Source organism: Staurois parvus, unplaced genomic scaffold (genome assembly GCF_062004578.1).
Source record: "Staurois parvus isolate SC_StPar_1 unplaced genomic scaffold, SC_StPar_1.0 ptg000044l, whole genome shotgun sequence".
Lineage (NCBI taxonomy): Eukaryota > Metazoa > Chordata > Amphibia > Anura > Ranidae > Staurois > Staurois parvus.
In genome coordinates, this window is record NW_028317840.1 from 4,144,206 (window position 1) to 4,159,243 (window position 15,038).

Below are 15,038 nucleotides of genomic sequence, written 5' to 3' on the forward strand. Positions count from 1 at the left end.
GCGGGGGCATCTACCGCAGACTCCTTCACGTAGGGGGGGGGGCCGGGATCTGGGGGCCCCCTTGTTAAAGGGGGCTTCCAGATTCTGATAAGCCCCCCGCCCGCAGACCCCCACAACCACCGGCCAGGGTTGTGGGGAAGAGGCCCTTGTCCTCATCAACATGGGGACAAGGTGCTTTGGGGGGGGGAGCCCCTCTGCCCCAAAGCACCCCCCATGTTGAGGGCATGTGGCCTGGTATGGTTCAGGAGGGGGGGGTGCTCGCTCGTCCCCCCCCCCTTCCCTGACCTGCCGGGCTGCATGCTCGGATAAGGGTCTGGTATGGATATTGAGGGGACCCACGCTGTTTTTTTTTTTAATTTTCGACGTGGAGTTCCCCCTTAATATCCATACCAGATCCGAAGGGCTTGGTACAGATGGGAGGGGGGACCCCACGCTGTGCGACTTTGGACAAATGCAACTTTTGGCTCCTGTACTATTTTGATGTGACTTTAAAGTGACTTTAATGCTGCCTTGATGATATTTGAGTGTCAGAAAGTGTAAAGTACCATCAAACAGGGCTTTTATAATGAGGGATATCAGTTATCCAGACATTGGTTGGTCAAAGGGTACTGCACACTCAAGTAAGGCTTGCCAGTTCTTGAACACAAGATAATTTTATGGGACACATGGTAGTCCCAAGAAGAAAGTATGCTTTACTAGATCTGGTGACTTCTGGTAAGACAGATCTAATTTCTTCTTTTTTTTTTTTGTTTGTATATTTTACTTATTTATGAATTGCTATGGTGCATGGCATACAAGGCAGTAACACTTTTACACATGGGTAATACATTCTGTTTTAAACAGCCAACGTCATCTGGCAATTATCACAATGGTAGTCATGTAACATATCCCAAATGATTCACTTGTGGTCACACAATACCTCAAAATGTGCATTATTTTTCCTGGAGTGTCCCTAGAAAACCAGAATACATGATCAGCATTATAGCTAAGTATCTCACAGCACCACAATCAAATTTTACAATTATGCAATATAGAAATATAAATCAATAGAAATTTGGAATTAACTCAAGTGTTCAGGAAAAAATGGGAAATAATGGGGTTTCTCCCAACATGGTGTTAGAGAGGAATTTCTTCAACAATATTATTTTATACAATGGTATACAATGGATGATTGGTCACAGCAGGTCACATGGTACTGGCACAGGCCGGTACACAGATCTGTCATCGGCTGTGTCCAAGGTACACAGCCAGTGACAGATCTCGCCACAGGCACACGTGAGGCACGATCCAGGAAAGGACATCATATGATGCCCACCCGGATTGACGAGCGTCCTGCAGCAATCATTCTGCTATTGGCAGGGTGGGAACAGGTTAAGCAATATATCGCAAATTTGCTTGATTGTATACACTCTACCATTAGTGTCCTAAAACTCTTTGTACCTATGTTTAACAAAGGCGCATGCCTTTTTAAAATTTTTAATAGCATAATTAACATTTTCCTTCTGCAAGCACTGAATGCTGGAAGGAGGGAGAGGAGGAGAAGCCAGCTTTCAGCTGTTGCAGAAGGAAAATGAAGAGGATCGGTTCCTCTACACGCCACCCCCCCACCCCTCCAGTCCAAATGTAAAACAGAATGTGACAGGGAGGCTACACGGGCGCCCTGGAGTATGGAGCCATTGTGAACCCTAATCCTACACCAGTGGTTGGGGAGGGTGTAAAAACACATCTGAACTATAGGGTTTTACTGCCCCCCAACATAAAATGTAAACAAGCCCTTACTCTCCTGAGCCCCCTATAAGGCTGCTTTTACACTGATGCACTGCTGTTTACCTGCACCACATGTGCAGTACAGTGTACCTGAGGCTTTCCTGTGGGTTAGCTGTCCCCTCTGCCATAGACTTCTATTATCTTGTTGGTGTGGTGCACTTTCAGAGAGCACACCAAACTCGCAGGATATATTAGAAGTCTATGGCTCAGTGCAGCCCACATACCCACATACATGCTGCAGGTACTTTGCACTGCACCTACAGATCAGTGTAAAAGCAGCCTAATAGTTGTTAACCCTTTTTTTAGGTGCCTGTATGCCCATTGCAAAAGCGCAGTGTATTTGTTGTTTAATACACTGACCTTTTTTTCCAGTTCCAGCTCCTGCTGGCATCGCTCTCCAGGCTGCTAGAAAGGTCCCAGGACAAAGTGTACTTGGCATCACTCCACCTGGGACAGAAGCTGGCAGTACAGAGGATCATTGCCCTATGCGTGTCCTGCTCTCTACATCGCTGCCGGCTTCCTCTGCTGCCGGTGTCGGCTCAATGCATTCTGATGCTCTGGAATGGTGGGCTGGCAAGCCCAGACCATGATCAACGAGTTGCAAACCCAAGGCATGTGCCTCCCTGGTTTGAGGTTAAGGGCCACATCCTAAGGCTCTGAGGGCCACATGTGATCTACATTTGACACCTTGCCCCACAAACGCTTAATTTATAAACTAGGGTGGATTGGAGTGGAGACAAATGTATGCACATGGATTGAAAGCTGGCTTCAGTAATGGGTACAGAAGGTAATGGTGAATGACTCAAAGTGGGCTAAAGTTGTGAGTGGTGTGTCCCAGGGTTCTGTCTTGTGGCCAATACCATTTTGAATTGCTTATAAACAACAATGAGGTTGGAATTGAACATTCAATTTCTGTATTTGCTCATGATAAAAATGTATGCAGCAAAAGAACTGCACAAGATGTAACAGCAACACAAGAACATCTGAAAAAAATAGGGGGTAGGCAGAGATTTGGCAGATGAGGCTCAATACTGAAAAATACAAAGTGTATTCTCATATGATCATACAAAAATAAAGAGGTTTTCAATTTGAAACAAGTTTTCAGTGTGCTGGTGACATATTTTATTCCACACTCCTCTATGTGATCACACACGAATAAAGAGCTTTGTACTTTGCAACTTACTTGTTTGTGTGCTGGCAACATATTTTATCCATGTTGTACCTCATGACCAGTAATAAATCATTTCAGCACCCTTTTACTCACATTATAAAATTCAGCATAGTGTATGAGAAGAATATATCACATGCTTGCAAAGATGAGAAAAATGCATTGCCCATGCTTTGCTGCAAAAACCACCAAAGACCACAAAACATATATTCATTAAAATCCCCTCTATTTTGGATGGTCATGGAAAGAGCACATATGCAATGACTGCAACAGGACATGTGGCTAATGTCATCCAACCTGCCTGCACGAAGAAAAGTTTAAAAAGTCTATGGAAGCATCTATAGGTTTCATGTCCACAAAAGACTGTGTAAGCAAATTGTTATACATGACAACATCCCATGTACTGATGCAGTGTGCAACTGCCACATCCAGCATTGTCCCTGCCCTTGTATCATTAGTACACAAGCCACAGAGAGAGATTCTGTCCAATAGATTTATCCAATACTCAGCTGGATGGACAGGGAAGCCAGAGTTTCATACATGAAGCTGTTGCAAAGGAGATACTATTCTCATCTACCTCTGACATCAGGGGCGGACTGGCAACTCATGGGGCCCTCGGGCAATAGGGGATCATGGGGCCCCTGTGTCCTTGCCCAAACTCAAAAAAGCCTATGAAAAAGGTACCAGTGGCATCTCATGGGGCCCCCTACTGACCCTGGGCCCTCGGGCGGTGCCCGAGTTTCCAAATGGTCAGTCCGCCCCTGTCTGACATTAACAAAATTGAGTAATTTTAATGACAACAGCTACAGTATGAGGATAGAATGTGTCCCAAGGCAATGGGGTTAATTTACTAAAGGCAAATAGGCTGTTCACTTTTGCAAGGGAGTTTGCCCTATAGCTTAGTAAATGTGGTAGAATTTCACTTTTCAAGGGATACCCAATCTTTTGAAGTACTACCTGTGCAGTGATGTATTGAGGGATTCCCTGAATTGTGTACCCTTAGTAGAAATAAACAGCAGGCAAATTATAGCCTTCAAAAAAGAGGTCATTAAAAACTATCTCCATGCAAATATTTGTTCAATAAATGTTTAGCTTTCTTTTTTTTTTTTATATTTTTACTGGTGCTTGAATGCTTGCTGAACATTGTTTAAAAAGATTAAAAAGAAAGTTAATTTAAAGCTTTATTGGGTACAATAAAAATACGGTAACTCCTTGGAAAAAGGAAGCATTACAGATTCTGAACACTTTTTAAATTTGACTGCATTAGAAATGGACTATGATCAATACCAAACCTTGTACTAATTGTAATTTTTTTTTAATGTTATTTAGCACGGGCAATATATTAAATGAGTTTTGTAGCACCTCCAGATTATCATTGCTCAAGCCACTGTCTCATCCTTTGTTCATCCATTTCAGATAGCAAGCAATGTACATACAGTACGCTTAAAGAGAATGATGGAAATTTTATTTAAAGTACTTATGACATTTTTGTGGTGGCATGGCTCTTTAAAGTAGCCCATGCCAGATTTTTAACTCCCTGTGCCAAGTCTTGGAAACTCTGCTGACATAGGTACATAGTTACATAGTTAGTCTGGTTGAAAAAAGACACAAGTCTATCTAGTTCAACCAATAAAAGGAAAAAAAAATATTCAATTCCATATACGAAATGTTATACCCACAATTGATTTGGAGGAAGGTAAAAAAACCCCAATAAAGCTTGATCCAATTTGATCCAGCAAATCTATATACGCACAAATCGCAGCTCGGCACTCCCCCTCACTTCCTCCTCATAAGATTTGATTGACAGCAGCAGCAGCAGCCAAGACTATAGGGCCCTTTGGTGTCAAAAATATTTTTTTTTCCAGAAAACAAAATTGCTGATTTGGAGAAGCATATAGCCACATTTCCCTTTTTGTCAAGACCATTCACCAGATAAAATTGAGGAAAGTGTCTATAGAGGAATTTGGGAGAGTATGAGGACTGAGAATTTCCTGTGACAGCAATAAGTATGCTCTTACTGAGCAATAGTATTGAAAGGCTTGATGTCATTTAACTAGTGAGTTTAGGCATTGGACATTTTGGGTGAGGATTCTAAGTGAGCATGTGGTAAGTTGCCTAGTCATACTAAGCAGAAAAATAAAAATGATCACATGCCATGTGGCACAGTCTTGGAGAAATGTTTCCACCATGTAAAGCAGAAGAGGACAGAAACTGAAAGAGATAAGTGGGTATGATCTACCCTAACACTGAACAGAATAACTTATAGTGTGGGAAGAATGCCAAAATTGAACCACTTGACAATGTTAGTACAAAACCTGACACCAAGTCTACGTTTGGTACCAGCATATAAAGTGGGGTGGAAGTCAAACTAGGGTGCAGGCCTACAACTAGTGGCCTTACCTGAGTATAATGACTACTGAATGCTTTTAGAGATAAACAGTGACCTGCTTAGAGAAAAAAACATTACTAAATGGTGGTCTGGGCAATTGAACCGGTTGGTTACTAATGTCCCTGTGGGAATCTCAGGGGTTTATATTCAATGGTTAATGAGATTAAAGTAAATGCTGGATTGTGCATCAGACCGTGTGGCTGTAGGATAAATGCCTGATGGTCTCTGGAATTGTCTGGAAGAATGCAACTTGATGGACTGCTTGATAGTTTTAGGAGAGAGCCATACTTCATGTTATTCGGTACACACCGTGGTAAGATAAAAGTCAAATATGTGTGTCCTGGGGTCTACAGACCCTCCAAAGAGAGTTGTAGTATATCGATGTAAAAAATTGAAGCAGTCAATCTAAGCAAGTTACTTTACTAAACAACAGAATAAAACATGTAAAGGGACAATAAAAATTCCTTGAATAACCACAAGAAGAATTAAGTTGGAAACCAGCAAGCAGGAATTAGTTTAAAGATGGCCCAAACTTGAAGAAATCATTTTTATGGCAGCCTGCCCCAGTTTCTAGTGTGACATCTGATGATTTGCAACATAGATGAGAGTGGGGCTCAGGTGGTGGCCAGTTTCCACCAGAAGCTTGAGGAGGAATACGGCTGGGTGTCCCAGTTTCTGTAGTAAGGTCTTATCTTCCTGGAACGTTAAGACAGAGTGTGACTTGTTTTGCAAAGTCAAGGACAGGCAGAAGGAAAAGAGCCAGAAATATTTTATATTCTTGCTGACGAGGGGTTGAAGTACAGGTTGTAAAGATCTACATTTGTGAACCATAGTTGGTGGTGCTGTTTGCAAAAATTGTAATCAGATGGCCCCTTATTTTAAGATCCACTAATTCTCTGGCTTAGGTCCCTTTCTTTTACCATTTATGCTTCTTTTGTTTAGGGCTTCATCCAATTGTAAATCCAGAATACAGGTTATGTTTTTATGGACTCTACTGATTGTAGTGTAAAGCTTATGGTCAGTTGTCCCCATGTGAGATCCCAATTCTTTAAATTCACTTTTCAAGTCTAATGTAATCTGCTTTCTGGCTTTCTCTCAGCCTTGTTCATGGAGTGTGGAGAATCTGGCTAAGATGATGGGGTGCCCAGAGTTTTACAATGGTGGAGCACTCTGGGAACCAGGGGTAGTAGGTGGGAAATATCATCAGTATTGCCTTAGTTAACCTTATCAAAATCAGAGGATTTTGATTGCAAAACATCCATGCAGGGAGATTCAGCCCTTGCATACAGTATATAGGAGAGATCACTGATTCACCTTCAAAGTGCAGCTGTTATTGCTCTGAATCCTCTATGTGAATCTCTGCTACTGGCTGCTGCAGCAGCTGTGAATCCAGAGCCATATTACCAGATAGAGTGTCTATCTGACTTTCTTCAAATGGCTTGGCGAGGGCAGATTTATTCTCTCCTTTTTGCCATGAGAGCACAGCCAGATCATCTGGGATGTGAATTCGGTGGAGGTGGGTCCAATATTGACTGTCTGTGGGCTAAATAGGCCAGCATGGAACAGAGCTGGACTCCATGGGGTTTATTTACTAAAGCTGGAGAGTCCAAAATCAGACTCCCTTCTGCATAGAAACCAATCAGCTTCCAGGTTTCATTACCAAAGCTTCATTGAACAAGCTGAGGTTAGAAGCTGATTGGTTTCTATGCAGAAGGGAGTCTGATTTTGGACTCTCCAGCTTTAGTAAATAAACCCCCATGTGTCTGCCATGTCCATCCATGTGCCTGCACTCTCCACTCCAATGTTTTCTAATGATATGCTGAATCATTTGCATTCCTTTAGGGAAGGTCAGTACCAAAGTTATGCTCTAGGACTACTGTTGGCTATTAAATGTTAGAAGAGGTGCTCTATCCTGAGCATAGGTTTAGTGACTTATCTCAATTCTCACTTGGATAGCCATGTTGTACAAAATCTTTTAGCTTGTCTCTTTCCTGAGAAAAAATGTCTCATCTGCAGATGTAATATCTGTCACACAAAAAATAGCTATATGGAGATCTCTCTTCATATTTTTAGGATGGAAACTGGAAGTATGTATTTGCGATCTGCAGGTTTGTGGCATAGATCTGTGGTTGTTTAACCTTTGCTTATTAAGACAAGAACATTTCGGAATTGTGCCCTTTAATATCTAGTCAGTTTATTCTAAAGACAGCCATTTCTTGTCCTTAGCAATGTGAAATAGATGTGTTTTATAGCTTAGTTAATAGATCTGCTACCTCTGACATGAGGGGGTAAAGAAGGGTTACCGAGGTTGGTAACAATGGCAATTGAATTGAGGCTAGTGCTGAAGAGGGTTTATCAGTAACAGAGATTCTCATCTTTGCTATTGTCAATGGGTCAAACCAATATCTTAAAGGAGGTCTAAGGTGTATTCATGGAATTCTCTGTGTAGGGTGGTTACAATTATCTTGTTGTAGGTGGACACTAGTTATGTATGTTACAGCACCATTCCACTATGCTGGCTAGATAGGCAGCTTTATAATAAAGCATGGGGTCTGGGAAACAGATACTGCCAGAAATGTTTGATCTGATCAGTAATGCACTCTTGATACATGCTGTTCTATTTGCCCAGACGAATTTAATGAATAGCAAGCATATTTTTAAGGTTTTAGGGGTATATCCGAGTCTGGCATAAAAATTGTAATCAAGGCAGTATATTCATTTTAAAAATACTGTTGCGATCGAACTATGTGATGACTTCTCATGCCCATTTTTCAAGTACTTCTGTATGAATCTCTGTAGTAGAAGGAAATTCAGAAAGAATAACTTCTCAAGAGCCATGTAAATAGTAGTGACCAAGTATTATATATGTGATAGAGCCTATTTGATGGGGAAGTTGGGTTGTCTTAGAATCTTTGGGTAGGGATTTACAAGTTCAATGCTTCAGATTTTGAAAAATAAATTTTATAGTTAGTGACAGGGCTATATTTTTCAGAGCCCACCAGGATATTTGCAAAAATGTTTCAGGTTGTGTGACAGATCAATGATTTTGGAAGTACAGTAGATACGTGTAATTTTTCATATGGATTCATTTGTCAGCCAAAAAGTTAATTTGCATGTCAATTCATATATATATATATATATATATATATATATATATATATATATATATATATAATTACAATAAAATAAAAAAATGCATTTGTTTCATTCATTTCATTTGGATGATGCAATAGTAGTTTGGGCCCTTGGGGAAATTAATTCAATTTTCTAATTTGTTCAATAATTCAGATTTGGATAATGAATGGATGTATGACAGTAAGAGGTCTATGTCTAACATGTTCATTGTGAGAATGTGACAAACATACACAAATTTAAAATGAAAAATGACATATATGTACTTCCAATATTGTCAGCATCACCTAGTGGCCATAATGCCTTTTTTTCCCCTCACTGAGGTATTTTTGAAAAAAATACATTATTACTACTAGGTGGTTGCTGAGGATATAGGAACTACATATATGACAGAAAATATGTAAATTTCTATTCTAAATGTGCAAATGTTTGTTATAATCACACAACAAACATTTTGTACATACACCCCTAAATGTTTTAATCATATTATCCTTTCCCTTGAGAGAGGTTACAAATCTCACTTGGTCTAGGTCAACATTTTTTTGAATAAAGGGATAGTATTCTGTTGACCAGAATTTTCATTTCAATTGTTTTTATTTGGTTTACCATTGCAAAGCAAGTGATACATACCAGTATGGGGATATGTATTACAGTACATTCAGTACAGAAGTTCAGTACATTCAGTATCAGCAGTTACAGTTGCTGATAACATTGGCAGGAAGATCCCAGAGCATTAGCCATATGGTAAGCATAGGTGACATTGCGAGTTCACCCATAGTTATAATTCTAAGCTCCATTAAATGAGCCAAGATCAGCCACAATATGCCCACATAGATACAACTATCTGACTCAGTAATATAATATGGGATCACCCCATTCTTGTGGCATAAAAGTATCACTTGTGTGAACAGAAGAAGAGACCAGAGTCTCAACAATGGAAACCAACTTACTTTAGAAGTAGGAAGAGTTTGTAGAGGATGAAAAGGAAAGAACAGTCAAGAGAAGGAAAAGAGAAAATAATAAGGTACATTCATGCGGTGATCCAATGCCAACAGATCTCGGAGCCACCCCTAGGCGTCCAGAATCTGCAGAGAGCAAGGGGTTCCACGCTTTTTCAAAGAGGGTTTGTTTATCCCGTAGGACACTCACAAACTTTTCATTGAGCATGAACCACTTCAATTTACACTTCAACAAGGCCAGGTCAATCACTGGACTTTTCCAGGCTGTCATTATGGTGATCTTAGTCACTAGGAAAATAAAATGGATCAAAGTCTGTGAGTGTCTCAGGATATCAGCCACTGGGGCTTTCAGTAGTGATGTCCACGCATCCTTGGAGATGTTGACCATAGTAACTGAATGTATAAAAGAGTGGACCCTTATCCAAAAGTGTCCACCACATATAGAGAGCTGTTTCCACCTGGCCACAACCCTGGAAGCAGGAGGGCGAGGAGCCCGGGTACATTTTAGCTACATTAATGACTTCTTTATGGATGCAGGCTGTCCAGGGCTTCCAGTCCTCCCCCTTGGGAGAGATGTCCAGGTCCCTCTCTCATTCCAGTTGTTGGAAAGCTTTGATGCTGGAGTAGTGAATAGTTTGTACAATGTTGAGATGCAGCCCTGCTGTTGAGCTTGTTGGATACATCTATTTTGAAATATTGAGTGCACTGAGTGGTCAGGGCTCAATTTCTGTAAAGAGTGGAGAAAATAAAGAATTTGTTGCAAACAGAAACTTTCAGAGGGGTCATCTCAAGAGTTTGAAAAAAATGAGAGGAAGGTAAAACTCTATGGTCAAGAAAATGATGTACGCGGTAAAGACCTTTGTTTAGCCACCAGCTGAAATAGGTGGGTTGCATACCTGGTGGAAATGGTTATTGAAGAGATAAGCAGCCAGTATATGGGGAGAAGATAGTGGCCATTGTTTGCTAGGGGATTCCCAAAGTTTTAAAGAATGTGAGAGAGCTGGGCACATAACGGCCCTGCGGTGTGTGGAGGGGATCCAAGGCATCACACATTGTTAGTGGAAGGCAGGCCTGGGCTTCAAGATGTAATCAATCAGGCCTTTGACCGGAATTTTCATGAATATTTTTAAATCTCCATTTAAAAACAAAATGGAACAGTAGCTGATACAGTTAAATAAATGTATACCTTTGTGCAGGATAAGTGTTATTTGCACCTCTAGAGAATCACTGGTGCAAGGATTTCTATCTAGTATAGAGTTAATTTGCTGCTGAAGTATCCCTAAAGTGTTCATAATATGCTAAGGTGTACCCATCTGGCTGGAAGTTTTGCCTGTTTTCATAAAATTTAAAGCTATATTATTTTTTTCTTCAGTAATTTGGTCTTCTAGCTGATCCCTGCCGCTTTGAATAATCTGAGAAAAGCCAGAATTCATCAGGTATGTTTTGATTGCTGCCAAAGCCTATTTATCATTACCAATGACCATGCCCATGGTTAGGTTGTAGATTTTACTGTAAAAGTCATGAAATTGCTTAAAGCGGAGCTCCACCCAAAAGGGGAAGTTCCGCTTTAAGCCTTTGTCCCCGCTCCCCATTAAGGATCGGCATCTTTGGGGAGTGGGTACCTGAATTTGATAGGTACTAGCACCCAATTCTGCTGCGATCGCCTAGGCGAGCAGAAGTTGCCTTCCCCCCTCCCTCTCGGTAGTCTTCTGGGACTACGGGGGCCATTCACAAAGTGCAGCACTTCTCACGCATGCGCAATGGGCACCCCGGCTGTGAAGCCGCAAGCTGTCACAGCTGGGTGCCCACACTGAAGATGCCGGCACCAGGGAGAGAAGACGGCCAGTGAAACCAGCAGTGGTGAGGACACCGCTGGACTGTGGGTCTGTATTTTAAAAGTCAGCAGCTACAGTTTTTGTAGCTGCTGACTTTTTTTTTTAGGTGGAACTCCGCTTTAATGTTGTCAATGTTATGCTTAATTTCTGATTGCCCTGTCAAAGATCTGTTGTGTGTAGTCATGTTATTAAGAGGCTCTAAAGTAACTTTTTGGGCTAATTGCCAAATTTGTAAAACATTAACCTACTTCTCAACATTTGGGTCTTAATTTTGTCCAGGACCTCTGTTCTGCTACGGGTCAAGATAAGCCTTATGGTCCACCTATAAAAATTTACTGTACATTAGTCCCATAAGACCTTTGTTTGCTTGGTTCAGTTTTTTATGTCTCAGCCCAGTTTGTTTAGAACCCTCATGATGTAACATTTATGGGTTTTCCATAAAGTAAGTGGATTCTGGCCTTGCCAGTCACATATAAGGAAGAAGTGTTGGAGTTCCTGTTAAAGTTCTGCTTCAATAGTTAGGTCCTACTATTTCACCTTTTCTGATTATTGCATTATTTCATGTGGCAGAGTGGGAGAGAGGACTGGAAGCTTTCCAAAGGAGAGGATATCTAATTGCAGAAATATATTGGTTGTGTTTCTTAATGCTAAGGTGAGGAGACACCTGATGGAGAGGGAATAATCTCAAGCAGAAACGCCTTATCATACAATAACATCACATTCTTTTCTTTATATTTGTGAGTAGTGATTTGCATATGTATAAGAATTGATTGAAACCAAGGATACAACACTATGTATTTATTTTTCCCCCGCATGTGAAATGAGAGAGAACAATGAGAGAGAAGGATTTAAAGAGAAATAATATTTTTTCCAACCAAGGGAGTTTTTTGGATATTTTTTATGACAGATTTTGCAGTCTTTTTTTGTTTATAGCTTGAAAAATAAAAAGCGAACAGGTGATAAAATACCCCCAAAAGGATGCTCTATTTGTGTGATAAAAAGGACATAAATTTCAGTTATGTACAGCTTTGCATGATCGCGCAATTGTCAGTTAAACTAGTGCAGCGCTGTATAGCAAAAGAAATTGGATAAATTACAGTATCTATACCAGCAATGGGCAAACTACGGCCCACGGGCCGTATACGGCCCGGCGGACCTTTTAATCTGGCCCGCGGAGCTAGGCTCCTCTCACAGTCCGCCCTGAAGACCGGTGTAGCATGAAAATCTGTCTCCTATGAGGATCTGTCCCCCTCGACGTATCTGCGCATGTGCTGGAGATCGCCGATCGGCTGCTAATGCCTGAAACTGGCACATGCGCAGATACGTCGAGGGGGACAGATCCTCATAGGAGGCAGATTTTCATGCTACACCGGAACGGCGAGGGAACACGGCGAGAGGAACGCGCGGAGCAAAGGTAAGTGAATTGACACAGGGGGGACTTGGCTTACTACTTGGGGGGGGAATAGTACTATGGGGGATGAAATACTATATGAGGGATGAACTAATATGGGGGATGAATTAATATGGGGAATGAATTACTATAGGGGGGATGAATTACTATGGGGGATGAATTACTATATGGGGGATGAATTACTATATGGGGGATGAATTAATATGGGGGATGAATTACTATATGGGGGATGAATTACTATATGGGGGATGAATTACTATGGGGGATGAATTACTATGGGGGATGAATTACTATATGGGGGATGAATTACTATGGGGGATGAATTACTATATGGGGGATGAATTACTATATGGGGGATGAATTACTATATGAGGGATGAATTACTATATGAGGGATGAATTACTATGGGGGATGAATTACTATATGGGGATGAATTACTATGGGGGATGAATTACTATATGGGGGATGAATTACTATATGAGGGATGAATTACTATATGAGGGATGAATTACTATGGGGGATGAATTACTATATGGGGGATGAATTACTATGGGGGATCAATTACTATATGGGGGATGAATTACTATAGGGGGGATGAATTACTATGGGGGATGAATTACTATATGGGGGATGAATTACTATGGGGGATGAATTACTATATGGGGGATTAATTACTATGGGGGATTAATTACTATGGGGGATGAATTACTATGGGGGGTGAATTACTATATGGGGGAATATTACTATACTTACTATGGATGACACATACACATCATTCATCTACTCTTGGTCCGGCCCCCGGGTCCAATATATGAACCCATTGCGGCCCTCAAGTCAAAAAGTTTTCCCACCCCTGATCTATACCATAGTTTGTAGACGCTATAACTTTCACACAAAGGAATCAATATACACTTATAGGGATTTTTTTTTACCAAAAACATGTAGCAGAATACATTTTTGGCCTTAATTTATGACTAACTTTGAGTTTATTATATATTTTTTATAGCTGAAACTAAAAAATACCATTTTTTTTCAAAATTTTTGGTATTTTTTTGTTTATAGCGCAAAAAATAAAAAGTGCACAGGTGATTAAATACCACCAAAAGAAAGCACTATTTCTGTGAAAAAAGTACATAAATTTCATTTATGTACAGCATTGCATGACCGTGCAATTTCCAGTTGAAATAGTGCAGCACCGAATAGCGAAAAAAGCCCTGGTCAGGAAGGGGGGTAAATCTTCAGGAGGGCAAGTGGCTAATATCATAAGACTGCAAGTTACATCTCTGATATCCACCCAGCAAAAGAAAAGTGTATGCAATCATTCATCAGTGGAGCAAAAGGTAGGAGTTATGCAAAATCATGTCATCACTATTAAACCAGCAGAAAGTGCTGCTGTTGTTGTGATGGATACTTACAAATATTTACAAGAGGACAAGACGCAGTTGATAGATGTCGCTTACTATAAGAAAAACTTGATTATGATCTGACCTGGAATTATATTAAATAAAACTAGTAGCCCACCTACATTCAGAAGTTAGCAGTGCAATTAGCTGCAGCAAACTGAGCCACAAGTTGGAGCAGGTACCTGTCAAAACTAGGTATCCACTCCCACCCAAAAGGTGCCAAATATGGCAGTGGAGGGGGGAGGAGGCAAATAAGCAAAGCTTCTGCTTTTGAGTGGAACTCCGCTTTAATTTCAGTCATTGAGCTGCTTATGTCAAATGCATTTGCATATTATTGCATTGCATAATGCATATTATAACTGTTAATGTTGGACCTCCATGATTTAGACACTTTTGGGTTCAATATTCCATAAGATACTGAAATATTTATACTGTACATTGGGCAGACACCGCCAACAGAGTTCTGTTGTTTCATTTATATGGATACATTCTTTACATCTGACTACACTTTTAGTCAATTAAGTGGCTGCTTACACATGAAAAGTGACTTGCCGTTCATACAAAGACTTCACTGAGAAATACAAATTGATTCAGTCTTACAAAATGCATTATTCAGCTGGTGCTGGATATTTATGGACATAGACACTCTTGGATTCAAAATTTCATGCAATACTGAGTGCTTCACACATTCTGTGCAGAGTTAGCCAGCAGATTACTGTTGTTCTGTTTATACAAATAATTATTCATATTCAATTGCATCTCTAGCCAGAAATAGTGGCTGTTCATACATTGAGAGCAAGCTGTTATTTGTGGAAAAACTTTACTGAAACATATAAAGTGATTAATTTTATCATAGGCAGAGATCTAATGAATATTTGGACATAATGTTTCATACTAAGAAGAATATGATATACTGTATATATATTTATACACACACACATATATGTACACATAAGAGGTAGTCTTATATATTA